This window comes from Bubalus bubalis, chromosome 22, assembly GCF_019923935.1.
Source record: "Bubalus bubalis isolate 160015118507 breed Murrah chromosome 22, NDDB_SH_1, whole genome shotgun sequence".
In the NCBI taxonomy this organism is placed as follows: domain Eukaryota; kingdom Metazoa; phylum Chordata; class Mammalia; order Artiodactyla; family Bovidae; genus Bubalus; species Bubalus bubalis.
Window position 1 is genome coordinate 23,373,227 of NC_059178.1, and position 15,263 is coordinate 23,388,489.

A 15,263-nucleotide genomic window follows, 5' to 3' on the forward strand; every position below is an offset into this window, starting at 1 on the left:
ACAGGGTACTCTGCATGTAAGTTAAATAAGGAGGGTGGCAATAGAAGATGGGGCTTCCTAGTTCTGTAGCTGTGGGCTACTTCTCCGTGAATTTATCACGTGTATGTGTGTGTGTGTGTGTGTGAATGTACCATCCATTGGCACTCAACTCAAGCTCTGTGTCCTGGAGCACACCATCATTTTGAAAGACCCCGGCCCTAACTCTGGCCTGGCGACCACCCGACATGGACATCCTGCACCTAAGACCTCCTGGTGCCCTGTTGATGATTGTGCCACCGGCCACCGCACGCTCAGTGCATTCAGCCCGGCCAGCATCTCCAGTGTCTCCAGTATTGGGCTCCTGGAGAGTGTGATTTCTGCAGCAACCTCATGTTCTCCATCCTGGCCCCTTGACGGTGCACTTTGCTTGGTGCTCTGTGCTTGAAATGGCTTGGCTTCCTCTTGTTCTGGGAACCCATAGAGTCCTGGTGTCTCTTGCAGTAGACTCCTGCAGTGAAGGCTTCCTGGGGCTCCCAGGTTCAGCATCTCCTAGAGGCCAACAGTTTCCCATGGTGCCTGGAGGGCAGGTTTTCTGCAAATCCCACTAATGAGGCACCTTAGCCACTCCCCACCATCCAGAGGGGCATTCTGGATGTTTTGCCCTTCCCAGTGGGGACTGCCTTTCAACCCTTCTGGGGGTACCCATTTCAACCTTAAGGATACCGGGTGCTCCATGTATTATATCTGCTCCTCCTGGTTCTTAAGAATTCTCTTTAATTCTTATTAGCCAGCTCTCCACTATTCCAATTCTATGCTAGTAATCCTTTATGTTAAATTTTTCTCATTCACATTACTACGTGGTTTCTTCTCACACGCATGCTGTGCATGCTAAGTCGCTCCAGTCATGTCCAACTCTACGAAACCCCATCCATGGACAGCAGCCCACCAGGCTCCCCTGGCCATGGGATTCTCCAGGCAAGAATACTGGAGTGCCATTTCCTTCTCCATCTCTCTCCTTAGTGGATCCTAACTTAGGGATTGACATTGGCCTTGCAGTCTTTCTCGTCTTCTCTTATGCCTCTACCCAGTGACCATTCTAAGACTGATTCTACTTTATAACGACTCCTCCTTGTGTCTAAATAGCCCTAACCAAAACAGTAAATAAATAAAAATAAAAAATTAAATCGCCCTAACCACTTGAAAAAGACCTGCAGTAAGGCAGCTCTGTTCTGAATTATGTCAGTCTTGGAGATCTAACTCATTTATGGAGAATAATTTCTAGTGGCTCACATGAGTAGGAGAAATCTTAATAGAATATTATGGGACAGAGTTTTAGCTCCAGCATCAGTCCTTCCAATGAATATTCAGGGTTGATGCTGAAGCTGAAGCTCCAATATTTTGGCCACCTGATGTGAAGAGCCAACTCATTGGAAAAGACCCTGATGCTGGGAAAGATTTGGGACACAGGATGAGATGGTTGGATGGCATCACTGACTCAGTGGATGTGAATTTGAGCAAACTCTGGGAGATGAAGGACAGGGAAGTCTGGCATGTCGCAGTCTATGAGGCTGCAAAGAGTCGGATACAACTTAGTGATTGAATAACAACAACAATGGGACTGAGTGCAGGTCCTGGGAGCAGGAGAAACCTACCTTTTCCTGTGTCTGCAGGCAACAGGCTTTCCCCCTTCTCTTCTCCATTTTCTTTCTCACTTTTATCTCCAAGGAGGCAGGAACTGGAATGATACTTGAGAACTGGGGAGTGGGGAATAAATCGTGGCAAACAGAAGATCGCAGTTTTCCAAGCAAATGTGCTGCATTACTCCAATCAAGACATTAGAGGAACCTCCAATAAGATTTCCCACAAATGTGTGTTGGGACACTTACTTGGCAAACCACGGCCACTTCTCTCCTTTTTCCTCTTTACTTTCATACCCACCCCAACCTCCTGCTCCCAGTGTCCACTTGGTACTGACATGTTCTCAAGTTCTCAAGTTCCCATGTGTTCTGCTCTACACCTCGATCTTAAGTAATGCACTTCTCATGATTGCTTTTCTTCCTTCTGTTTCCTTTAATAAAAAATAACTCCCAATTATTGACCCTGAACTAACTTTGTGCTTTTCAACATTAAGGAGTAAATGACTACTGTATTTATACTATACTATATTTAATACCCGGTTGTAGCCCTAAAGTGAAGCTTTTTATCCAAATTAACTTGAATTGATGGAATGTGATAAGAGAAAGAAGGTAGTTTTGAGAAGGGCATCTAATGATACTTCTTTGGTCAATCTAAATGCCTCCTCTTTCCTGGTAATATCCAAGCTGGGTTTCTGAGGGAAAAGTATTGGTAATTGGAGCTATATGCCAATCAAGCCTTAGTACTGCCTCTTGGCTGCATGCCACTCAAACCTTTATTTAATAGTATGGTGGCTCAGATGGTAAAGAATCTGCCTGCAATGCGGGAGACCTGGGTTCAATCCCTGGGTGGGAAGATCCTCTGGAGGAGGGCTTGGACAACCCACTCTACTGTTGCCTGGAGAATCCTCACGGACAGAGGAGCCTGGCGGGCTACAGTCCATGGGGTCCCAGAGAGTTGGACATGACTGAGCGACTAAGCACATATTTCCATGGGGCTACAAAGAAGGAAAGAATCATGCTCATGTTGGCAAAGTGGAGGAATGATGGATTTCTGGGTCATCTTTTGAGTTGTGCATTCACTTCTGGCAAACATTGCTCCTGACAATCTCATTTCTCCTGCAAAACCGGCAGATCCAAGCACTTGCTTCTCTTGGTTTTACACAATGGAAGAGCCAAAGACTTAACTGCGTTGCTCAGTTCATGACCCATCTAGGCATCAAAACTGATTAGACTCTGGAGTTTTCTATGTCATCACATTGCTTTCTATCAGGGGATTTGACTTTGAATTTTTCAAATCCCTGACCTATTTCTAAACTTGCAGGTTGGACTTGTGAACCAAGGGAAATGGTAATTGGCAGGAGAGAGATTTCAAATACCTACTGATAGGAAGAACTGCCTTAAAGTGGCATTAAAGACCTCAAGAGGTTTTCAAAATCAGTTCACAAGGCTTCTGAACATCAACTGATTCTCACGTGAAGAACTTTACTTCTAATCTCAAGGTTAAAGAAAGGAGGGTGAAAAGCAAGGACTGTTGGCAAAGCCTGTTCTAAAAAAGGGGAAGAACACATGGACAGAAGAAGGGATAAGAATACAATGTTTTACCTATGCTGCTGCTGCTAAGTTGCTTCAGTCATGTCCGACTCTGTGCGACCCCAGAGACGGCAGCCCACCAGGCTCCCCCGTCCCTGGGATTCTCCAGGCAAGAACACTGGAGTGGGTTGCCATTTCCTTCTCCAATGCATGAAAGTGAAAAGTGAACGTGAAGTCGCTCAATCGCGTCCGACTCTTAGCGACCCCATGGGCTGCAGCCTACTAGGCTCCTCCATCCATGGGATTTTCCAGGCAAGAGTACTGGAGTGGGGTGCCATTGCCTTCTCCCTGTTTTACCTATATTTTAATATAATTATGAGGTGATTTCTCTCAATACATTGATTGGAAATATTCAAATTAGCCAGTAATTTCTTTTTGACTTTTATACTCGTGTGGCTTAGAAGAGTAGTATATTTCAAAAAATTATAAGAAATTTTATAAGAAAAATTTTCTAGCACCTTTTGCATTTAGATTTTCTAGATTAACCCTGATACAGTTTTTTAATATTTCCTTTTGTTGAGGCAGTGTAAGTTTTCTTTATGTGCAGATAATTAACAAGCAATCATTCACTCATTCAGTTATTCATGTGTTGATTTTGGAAATACCCTCTACACACAGAAGAAAAGGAAGCATAGAATTCAGTCCTTCAGGCTTATTTTTTTTTTAGATTTATTTCTTTTCTTAATTATATATTTATTATATTGTGCTACATGTGTGTGTGTGGTGTGTGTGTTTTGATTGTAAGAGTTTTAGAAGTCCTGGAAATTTTGAATTTTTAACCTTCCCACGTCTGTTGTGACAAAGTCAGGGCCCTGATTTGGCAAGAATAGAATATTTGTACGTGGGATCTAGACCTTTGTGTACACTCAAACTCAAACATATTGAATTTCCTGGGGCTTCTAAACCTTCACAAATAAGAGCTATGGCTTTTTCTAGTTGAAGGCAAATACCACCTGGCAAGACTACTCAAGTGCCTTTGAAATCTTCAAAATCTTCAAAATCTACTCACACGTTCCCTCATCATGACCAATAGCAAATAAGGAACCCTCAGAAACTTTGAATCCTCATGTTTCTGTGTGCTTTTCCTAGTTTAGATAAATGCTCTCACCTTGTTTAAAGATGATGATAATTCTCAATCTCTTTACATCACTTGTGTCATTTTCTTTCTAATGATATTTATTTAGATTGCAATTTTGTTTTTCCTTGATCAGATCCACCATGTTTGGTCTGTTTTAGGGTCTCCTACCCTGTTGAGGTCCTTTAATGGACCGGAACTTGGTGGTACGGAGTCGATGATAAGAAAGTAAAGGAGAGAAAGAGGCTGATATTCCCTGGTTTACACAGAAAGCCAATAAAGCCCCCGACACAGGACTTGCTCTGTTCATGGAGGCCTCAGGTGCCCTCTCGATGGGGTGAAGGCGCAGAGCACCTTCTTGAGAGGGTCTTAGAAGCCCGGGCAGGAAAGTGAACTCAGAGAGCCTCTGCGCTCCAGGGGATCAGCCTGAAAAAGAGAGAGAGGGGACGGGGAGAGAGAGAAAGAGAGAGAGAAAGAAAGAAAGACACGGGGACCAGAGCTCTGATGGAGCAAAGGTGTTTTAATCAACATGGTGTGGGCATATATGCTGCTGCTAAGTCACTTCAGTCGTGTCCGACTCTGTGCGACCCCAGAGACGGCAGCCCACCAGGCTCCCCTATCCCTGGGATTCTCCAGGCAAGAATACTGGAGTGGGTTGCCATTTCCTTCTCCAGTGCATGAAAGTGAAAAGTGAAAGTGAAGTCGCTCATTTGTGTCTGACTCCTAGCGACACCATGGACTGCAGCCTACCAGGCTCCTCCGTCCATGGGATTTTCCAGGCAAGAGTACTGGAGTGGGGTGCCATTGCCTTCTCCGTGGCATATATACTGTATTACAAAGTAGTTATTCTCAGCAAAGATAATGATTAAAATTCTAGACATACAAAACATAGTCAATCCATATTAAAGAGAGAGATTTGTAAACAATCACTTTTACCATATGGTTCACAAGAAGGAAGAGGGTACTTATCATCATATAGAAACACTAATGAAGGAAATGCCTGGATTCCTCAGTCCCGGGAGAGGCTTGCCTCTCCTCTTAATTCCTGAATATTCAGGAATTAATAAGAGCAGAGAATTCCTGACAGATCCAAAACAGCACACAGGAAGCCTCCTGTTAAATGCTTCCTGACACTACCCTACTTCTCGAGCTTCCCCGATGGCTTAGTGGTAAAGAATCTGCCTCCCAATGCAGGAGATGTGGGTTCAATCCCTGGGTTGGGAAGGTCCTTTGGAGAAGGTCCTCTGGAGAATACCCACTCCAGTATTCTTGCCTGGAAAATTCCATGGACAGAGGAGCCTGGTGGGCTGCAGTCCATGGGATTGCAGAAGAGTTGGACACCACTTAGCAACTAAGCAACAACAACCCTACTTCTCCATACCCCACACAATTCGTTTCTAGATCCTGCTTTTGGATGACGTGCTGCTTTTCTTTTTTTGCTTTTTAATTTATGAATTAACCTTTTATCTTTATTTGGCTAGAGGTGTAATTACTTACTCTGTGTCAGGCATTGTGATAAGAATTTTACCTTTATCACATGAATTCATTTCTTTTCTATCTATTGATGTCATTGCTCTTGCTTTGCTCTTCTCTTTTTAAATTCTACAGTTGAATGCTTAATTGATTTAAAATGAACTGTCCCATCAAATAGTATTCTTTAATAAAATCACATTCTGTACACCTTGAATGAATCACTGATAAAATCCATTTGCACATGTTTTAGATGGGAAATATTGTTTATAGCAATTTTAAAAACATATGTAGGTCTGGGAATGCTTTAGATCCAGCAGGGAGTAAACTTGCTAATTTAATATTGAAAAAAAAAGTAAGCCAGAGAATTCTTTTTTTAAAAAAGAATACAAATGTAACATTATCTTCAGTCAAGTAAGGTTCAGAGGGTATGTCTCTTTGATTGAAGTTGGGGTGAAGGATTGGAGCCCTTACAACTTGAAAGTGAAAGTTGCTCAGTCATGTCCAACTCTTTGTGACCCCCACGGACTATACAGTCCATGGAATTCTCTAACCCAGAATACAGGAGTGGGTAGCCTTTCCCTTCTCCAGGGGATCATCCCAAGACAGGGATTGAACCCAGGTCTTCCACATTGCAGTTAGATTCTTTACCAGCTGACCTACAAGGGAAGCCCAAGAATACTGGAGTGGGTAGCCTATCCCTTCTCCAGGAGATCTTCCTGACCCAGGAATTGAACCGAGGTTTCCTACATTGCAGTTGGATTCTTTACCACCTGAGCTATCAGGGAAGCCCAGTCATTTTCATCTCAAAGGCAACTCCATGGGACCTTAATGGTTAGTAGGGCAGCATGATCTGTTTTACCCTTTTTGTCTTACAAATGTGGAAACTGAGAACCAAGAATTTCTTCTTGTCAATGCTGATTGCTATCTATTGTTGCTTGATCTGATTTTGTCTTTCTCTGTTCTGTATTGCCCAGTATATTTTCTTATATGTCTGAATTTTTTAGGAGCTTCTGGCTAGCTTTTGTTGTCTGATTTGGGGGTTTTAGATAAATAATGGTGGCAAATATTTAAAAGTTTCTTAAAATTTTGCTTATAATTCTTCAAAGAAATAGCATCAGTTTCCCACGTGGGACCCAGAATATTCTTTTTCATGCTCTCTTCTTTGAGTAAACTTTGACTTCAGAACAGTATCCCGTTTCCATGGAGAACTGGTGACTGCCACGGCAGCATGCATCCGCATGCGAGAAGAGCGCCGCACACCATCATCACTGTCTCTGTTGCCACCACCACGACTGTCACACCCACAAGCTAGATTCCTATGTGGTCTAAGAATGTGTGGAGTCACAATCAAAGAAGCCCCTAGCAGAGAAAAGCAAATATTGCGTATCAACACCTATATGTGCAATCTGAAAAATACCAGTATAGATGATCTTATTTACAAAGCACAAATATAGACAGAGATATAGAGCATGGACATTTGGATACCAAGGGGGAAAGGGAGGGTGGGATGAACTGGGAGATTAGGATTGACTTATACTGATCCTATGTATAAAATAGGGAACTACTGGGAACCTACTGTATAACCCAGAGAACTCGATTCAGTGCTCTGTGGTGACCTAAATGGGAAGGAAATCCCAAAAGAGAGGATATATGTATCCATATAACTGATTCACTTTGCTGTACAGCAGAAACTAACACAACACTGAAAAGCAATTATATTCCAACAAAAATTTTAAAAATAAAGGGGGAAAAAAACCCAAGCCCTAACAGCAACCCAAGGTAATAAAAGGAAATGTCGTTATCATTGGAGGGTATTCAACGTGTAAACCATAGCAGCACATATCCCAACACATCTCCAAAGACCCTTCCTCTCCTGAAATATCCCTTATTCCACTTGCTCCAGTGTCTCTCTCGCAGCTGCCTCTCACTCTCCTTGAAGTCTGTGCAGGTTCATCTCTTTTTTTCTCTCCCACATTTTCTTAAGGAAATGGCAGCCCACTTCAGTATTCTTGCTTGGAAAATCCCATGGAGCGCAGACCCTGGTAGGCTACCATGCATGGGGTCGCAAAGAGTCGGACACGACTGAGCGAGTTCACTTTTCTTTCATGACTTCCCCTTGCTCTTGAATCTGTATCTCAAAAATTTGGGCATGAAGTCAGCAAAGACAGAAGCCTTTCAAGGGTAAGTGAGGGAAGAAAAGGAGGGAAGAAAAAAGGAAAGAAAGCAAAGAAAAGAGGAGAAGGAAAACCCTCCTTTTCTTCTGAAGGATTTAGTGGAAGAAAACACGGGCAAACTCAGGCCGGAACACATTTGTCCTTGTCACTTAAGTGGTTATGTATGCATTAGCTCATTCAATCCTCCCGATAAGTGTATGAGGTAAATAATGTTATTACAATTTCTATTTTGTTGGCAGGGTAACTAGGACTCAGGGAGATAAAGCAATGTCCTCAGGTCACCTAGCTAGTGAGAGAAAAAAGCCCTTACTTTTAAGCAATTCGCTATCCTATTATATGAAGTTTCCAGAGTTTCATAAAGCTCAATAATGGTGATTTTACAATTAGAATATATTTTTCCCCTACGTGGCCCAGTTTTCTTCTCCAAATCTAAGCCCTGAGAAGTGCATCTTTGCTTGAAATGAAACTTTATCAGATTACTTGTGCCTTCTCAATCTGCTGACTTCTTAGTTGTGGAACCGGGACTCTCTCAAAAATTTGCACTAGTTATTCTAAACATAAAATGCAGAATGGTAGAGCTAATTCTTCCTGCAACCGTGAAGATATTTTTTGTTGACGCCGGTATATTAGAGTGGGTTTCTTTTAGTGGGTGAGATTAGTATGGCGATGTCTTGGAGGGTGTATCCACCAAGAGGAGAGTATGCACAGAGGCTTCTGTAATACTTGTGTTGATATTGGTGTCAACTGAAAAAATACAACCTAAAAGTTGAGAATTATGTTTTATTTGGTGGAATTTTTGAGGGATTCAAGTCCAGGAAATAGCATCTCAAGTAGCCCTGAGAGAACTGCTCTGAGGCGCCGAGGGGAGGAACCAGGTTATAGAAATTTTGCAATAATTAGTTTGAATGTCAAAAGATTATTGTTAATTAAACAAAACCAGATATCCCAAGTTAAGGAATTTAGCACTTTTCTATATATGGGAAGATGCAGGAGTCTGGGCTCACTGAAATCATTCCTTTGATATGCACCTCAGCTCTCTGAGGCTAGGATCCTGTGTTTTCACATCCTGAGTTCCCTCAAGGCTCACGGCTCATGCTGGAAGGCTGCTATCACTGATGACTATGACATCCTTATTTACTGACATGGCAGGAAATATCCCATTTCTCTTTGGAGTCTAGAGAGATAAAAGCAAGGCTTGGAAGGAGGCAACAGAGATGCTATCTTGCCTGGTAGGACATGAGAAAAGTTGTAATTTTCTAAAGGGAAAAATTTACAACTGTAATATCTGGTGTGAAGGAGGAAGAAATGTAACTGTTGTGGACATTGGAACCACTATATTGATTGTGTGATATGTGTTATATGTTGTCATAATTCAGCATATAATTTCTCCTTGGTTTGTGAGTTAGGGAAGTCCTGTGCAGAAGAGTATGAGAATGCTAAGGGCAGAGGAGTAAATAGGTGCTTGCCTCAGTCTGAATCTCCAGGGACCCAGATATTCTTGATGAAATCAGCCTCGAAGGGTGAACAATCGCAAGCACTCACTATGCCAAGCCATTATTGATCCAACTTTACAACAAAAATGAAGCAAAATACTCCTTGAATGTGGGCAAGCGTGTTGGAAAATAATTTTTGAAAAGCTAAGTTCTAGGATGTCTTTACATCCAGGAAGGCCGAGAGCTTTTGTAGTGGGTGCTTATGCAAGTTCAGAGGTTCTCTGTTCTGAGCATAGTGAAGGTGCCTCATATTCTGTACACAGTCATTCCTGATCAGTCAGACACTTTCTGCTTATATAATCTATAATCCCACAGGATAAAGACCACATGTGTTTTGGTTTGAGTTCAGTTCATTTCAGTCACTCAGTCGTGTCTGTCTCTTTGCGACCCCATGAACCACAGCATGCCAGGCCCCCCTGTCCATCACCAACTCCCAGAGTCCACCCAAACCCATGTCCATTGAGTCAGTGATGCCATCCAACCATCTCATCCTCTGTCGTCCACTTCTCCTCCTGCCCTCAATCTTTCCCAGCATCAGGGTCTTTTCAAATGAGTCAGCTCTTGGCATCAGGTGGCCAAGGTATTGGAGTTTCAGCTTCAGCATCAGTCCTTCCAATGAACACCTGGGACTGGTCTCCTTTAGGATGGACTGGTTGGTTCTCCTTGCAGTCCAAGGGACTCTCAAGAGTTTTCTCCAACACCACAGTTCAAAGGCATCAATTCTTCAACACTCAGCTTTTTTTATAGTCCAACTCTCACATCCATACATGACCACTGGAAAAACCATAGCCTTGACTAGACGGACCTTTGTTGGCAAAGTAATGTCTCTGCTTTTTAATATGCTGTCTAGGTTGGTCATAACTTTCCTTCCAAGGAGTAAGCATCTTTTAATTTCATGGCTTCAGTCACCATCTGCAGTGATTTTCGAGCCCCCCAAAATAAAATCTGCCACTGTTTCCACTGTTTCTCCATCTATTTGCCATGAAGTGATGGGACCAGATGCCATGATCTTAGTTTTCTGAATGTTGAGCTTTAAGCCAACTTTTTCACTCTCCTCTTTCACTTTCATCAAGAGCCTCTTTAGGTCGTCTTCACTTTCCGCCATAAGGGTGATGTCATCTGCGTATCTGAGATTATTGATATTTTTCCCGGCAATCTTGATTCCAGCTTGTGCTTTATCCAGCCCAACGTTTCTCACGATGTACTCTGCGTATAAGTTAAATAAGCAGGGTGACAATATACAGCCTTGACGTACTCCTTTTCCTATTAGGAACCAGTCTGTTGTTCCTTGTCCAGTCCTAACTGTTGCTTCCTGATCTGCATACAGGTTTCTCAAGAGGCAGGTCAGGTGCTCTGGTATTCCCATTTCTTTCAGAATTTTCCACAATTTATTGTGATCCACACAGTCAAAGGCTTTGGCATAGTCAATAAAGCAGAAACAGATATTTTTCTGGAACTCTCTTGCTTTTTCCATGATCCAGCAGATGTTGGCAATTTGATCTCTGGTTCCTCTGCCTTTTCTAAAACCAGCTTGAACATCTGGAAGTTCATGGTTCACATATTGCTGAAGCGTGGCTTGGAGAATTTTGAGCATTACTTTACTAGCATGTGAGATGAGTGCAATTGTGCGGTAGTTGGAGCATTCTTTGGCATTGCCTTTCTTTGGGATTAGAATGAAAACTGACCTTTTCCAGTCCTGTGGCCACTGCTGAGTTTTCCAAATTTGCTGACATATTGAGTGCAGCACTCTCACAGCATCATCTTTCAGGATTTGAAATAGCTCAACTGGAATTCCATCCCCTCCACTAGCTTTGTTCGTAGTGATGCTTTCTAAGGCCCACTTGACTTCACATTCTAGGATGTCTGGCTCTAGGTGAATGATCACACCATCGTGATTATCTTCATCGTGAAGATCTTTTTTGTACAGTTCTTCTGTGTATTCTTGCCACCTCTTCTTAATATCTTCTGCTTCTGTTAGGTCCATACCATTTCTGTCCTTTATCGAGCCCATTTTTGCATGAAATGTTCCCTTGGTATCTCTAATTTTCTTGAAGAGATCTCTAGTCTTTCCTGTTCTATTGTTTTCCTCTGTTTCTTTGCACTGATCACTGAGGAAGGCTTTCCTATCTCTCCTTGCTATTCTTTGGAACTCTGCATTCATTTGCTTGAGTACATGTCTGAAACTGAATTTGTGGTGTTAGTTCTTTATGTCCTGACCTTCTAAGCTAAGAAGAAAGCAGGGAAAGAAATTGATTTCTGAGGGCCTTCTGTGTTCAGGTACTGTGTGGGGCTTTATGTACACAATCTCATTGACTTGCATAGAGACACAGGATGTAGGTAACACTGTCCCCATTTCTCAGATGAAGAAACTACAGAATTGAGGTACCTCTTCCAAGCTCACTCAGATGGCAGAGAGGCACAGTGGGGATCTGAATTCATGTTTGCCTGTTTCCTTATGGTGCCACCCTAAGCTGTGATATTCCAAAGGATGGGGTGTATATTATATATATATACACATACACATACACACACACTTTGGGATCCATTCATATATTAGGTGTTAAATCCTTATTAAATATTGGTAACTTTTCCAACACCATTTATTGAACAGACTGGCTCTTCCCCCACTGTATACTCTGGACTCCTTTGTCATGAATTGATTGGCCAGCAAACGAAGCAGGTTTAGGAGAACCCAAGCTGAAAAGATATGGTTTGGGGTCTGCTATAAATATATTTAAATTCCTTAAAAATAAGGAATTTTTGATAATAATACAGACTTCGTTACCTTCTATGGCCAAGCACAATTTTTTGTTGTTTTTTTTTTTAAGTGTATAGACTGCTTTATTTATTTTATTCATTTATTCATCTCTTTTTGGCTGTGTTGGGTCTTTGTTGCCGCTTGTGGGCTTTCTCTAGTAGCAGAGAGTGGGAGCTGTTCTCTAGTCGGGGTGCGTGGGCTTCTCATTGTGGTGGCTTCTCATTGCAGAGCACGGGCTCTGGGCACATAGGCTTCAGCAGTGGCACACAGGTACAGCAGCTCCACAGCATGTGGAATCTTCCTGGAGCAGGGATTGAACCTGTGTCCCCTGCAGGTGGATTCTTATCCACTACACAACCAGGGAAGTCCAGCCAAGGACAGTTTTTAATGCAAAGGCATAATAACTGATTTAGAATTCAAGACTAGGTAGGCAGGTGTTGGCATACTACTGATGGTGGGCCAGATGGCGCCCTCTGCTGGTTTGTGCAAATAAAAGTTTTATTGTGACAAAACCCATCTTGTTTCCATATAGTCTGCTTTTGCACTGCAATGGCCGAGTTGAGTAGTTGTGACAGAGACTAGAAGGCCCGGAAAATCTAAAATATTTACTCTCTGGCCCTTAAGGGGACAAGTTTGGGACTACTTATATGGAGTTTCGGAGAAGGCAATGGCACCCCACTCCAGTACTCTTGCCTGGAAAACCCCATGGACGGAGGAGCCTGGTAGGCTGCAGTCCATGGGGTCGCTAAGAGTCGGACACGATTGAGCGACTTCACTTTCACTTTTCACTTTCATGCACTGGAGAAGGAAATGGCAACCCACTCCAGTGTTCCTGCCTGGAGAATCCCAGGGACGGGGGAGCCTGGTGGGCTGCCGTCTATGGGGTCGCACAGAGTCGGACAGGACTGAAGCGACTTAGCAGCAGCAGCAGCAGCATATGGACTTTAAATGGCAAGATTGTTAGCTAGGGCAGCTTTCTGTAGGTGAGGAAGGCTTGCCCTTTTGTCAAGATGCTTGCGGGTCTGTGGGATCATTGGTACTATTAGACAGTTGGCAGAAAGATTCCTACTGCCAGTTTGGGCAGTTTCCTCTGAAATGATGATGAATGAAACATTTCTTGAGGTCCTTTCCAATGTAAGTTCTGGTGTACAGTGCTGGCAACGTGAAATGACAACAATTTAGGGAAGATTCGTTACTAAAATACACATATACACTTCTTCATATAAGGCAGGTGCTAATTCTATTGGGAGGAAAAGCACTCTTTATCCAGGTTGGATGTCATCTGAGAGATGAAGGATCTCTTTTGCTCCTAAGGAGATTTCAGAAGAACTTGTTACAGGTAATAGATCACAATTTATGGGCAATTCCTCCAAGTATCCCCAAAGGAGACAATTTCTAACACTTTACTACCGGTTTCCATTATCTTCAATTTGCTGGAGAGGCCAAAAGTGCTGTGCAAACATGTAAGAACATCCTTTTGCAAGGATGATATATTTATAGAAATGCTGAGTTATTGGGGAACTCCCACGGTAGTAGCTAAATTCATCCCATTCCAACTGATACACTGTAGGATCTATTAAACCCACATTTCCCAAATTAGGAAATATTCCGCTTCTTGAATTGCCAAAGCCAAAGCAGAGAGTTCAATCGTCAGCCACATTATGGCAAGTAGAACTCATGGAGACTCTTCTGCGAAAAAATTTCTGACTCTTTAGAAGGACAGTACAAAAATACAGTCAGATGCAGGAGGATTAAAGGGATAATAAGTAGTTCACTCAAGTAATGAGATTTTCATGGAGAAATTTTGACTGAGCAATCAACATATACAAAGAATGAAATTCCAGAGTGTGGGAGTCAGACCAAGAATTCTCAGAGGAAGTATTCAGAACTGTGTTTTATGATTCTTTGGCATTTTACTTATTACAACGGCATAGAAAGTTCAGCTGCTTTAATGTAGGGAGATTTGGTGATGACGTTTAAGAGAAAGCTGTGGATACAGAAACAGAATAGAATGGTGCCTTTCAGGGATGGGGGAGAGGGTTGTAGGAGTTATTGTTTCGTGGGTATGGAGTTTCTCTTTAGGATGATGAAAAAGTTGTGGAAATTGAGAGTGATGATAGCTGAACAACGTTGCTAATGTGATTAATGCCACTGAATTGTATGCTTGCTGCTACTGCTAAGTCGCTTCAGTCATGTCCGACTCAGTGTGACCCCAGAGATGACAGCCCACCAGGCTCCCCCATCCCTGGGATTCTCCAGACAAGAACACTGGAGTGGGTTGCCATTTTCTTCTCCAATGCATGAAAGTGAAAAGTGAAAGTGAAGTCACTCAGTCGTGTCCGACTCTTAGCGACCCCATGGACTGCAGCCCACCAGGCTCCTCCATCCATGGGATTTTCCAGGCAAGAGTACTGGAGTGGGGTGCCATTGCCATCTCCAGAATTGTCTGCTTAAAAATGGTTAAAATAGCTTTGTGTTATATATATTTTAAATTTTATTTTATCCTTTTAAAAGATTACTGTGATTTTTTTTCTTCGTGCTCTATTTATTGGCTGCACTGCATGGCATGTGGGATCTTAGGTCCCCAATCAGGGATCAAACCTGTGCCCTCTGCTGTCTCTAGCGTCTTAACTACTGGACTGCCAGAGAAGTCCAATTTCACTGCAGTTTAAAAAAGAGAGATAGCTGTCATCATGCTGTGCGTTCCACCCCTCTAAACAGAAGAATGGGGCTCTGTCTTCCCTGCTTCAAGCCCAGTGAGAATGTATTCAGAGAACCGTTTAAGCTTATTACGTCTTCCAGTTGTATCCCCACACACGAGGTCACTCCAGGACACTGTGCCTGACTTATGCCTGAGGAAAGGTTAGCAGTCTTTGGAAATAAGAAAGGGCTTTGCATGAGAATAAATACTGTCAACTACAATGAAGATAATCATTCATGAGTCCTTCAAGTAATGAAGAGCTAAAGCAACACTTGTAAACTAGTGTTTGAAGTATAAATTCACAGTCACTTTGAAAAATCCTCTAGCAGTACGTAGTAAAACTAAACACACGCATAGCCAATAATGCAGAAATTCCACTCCTG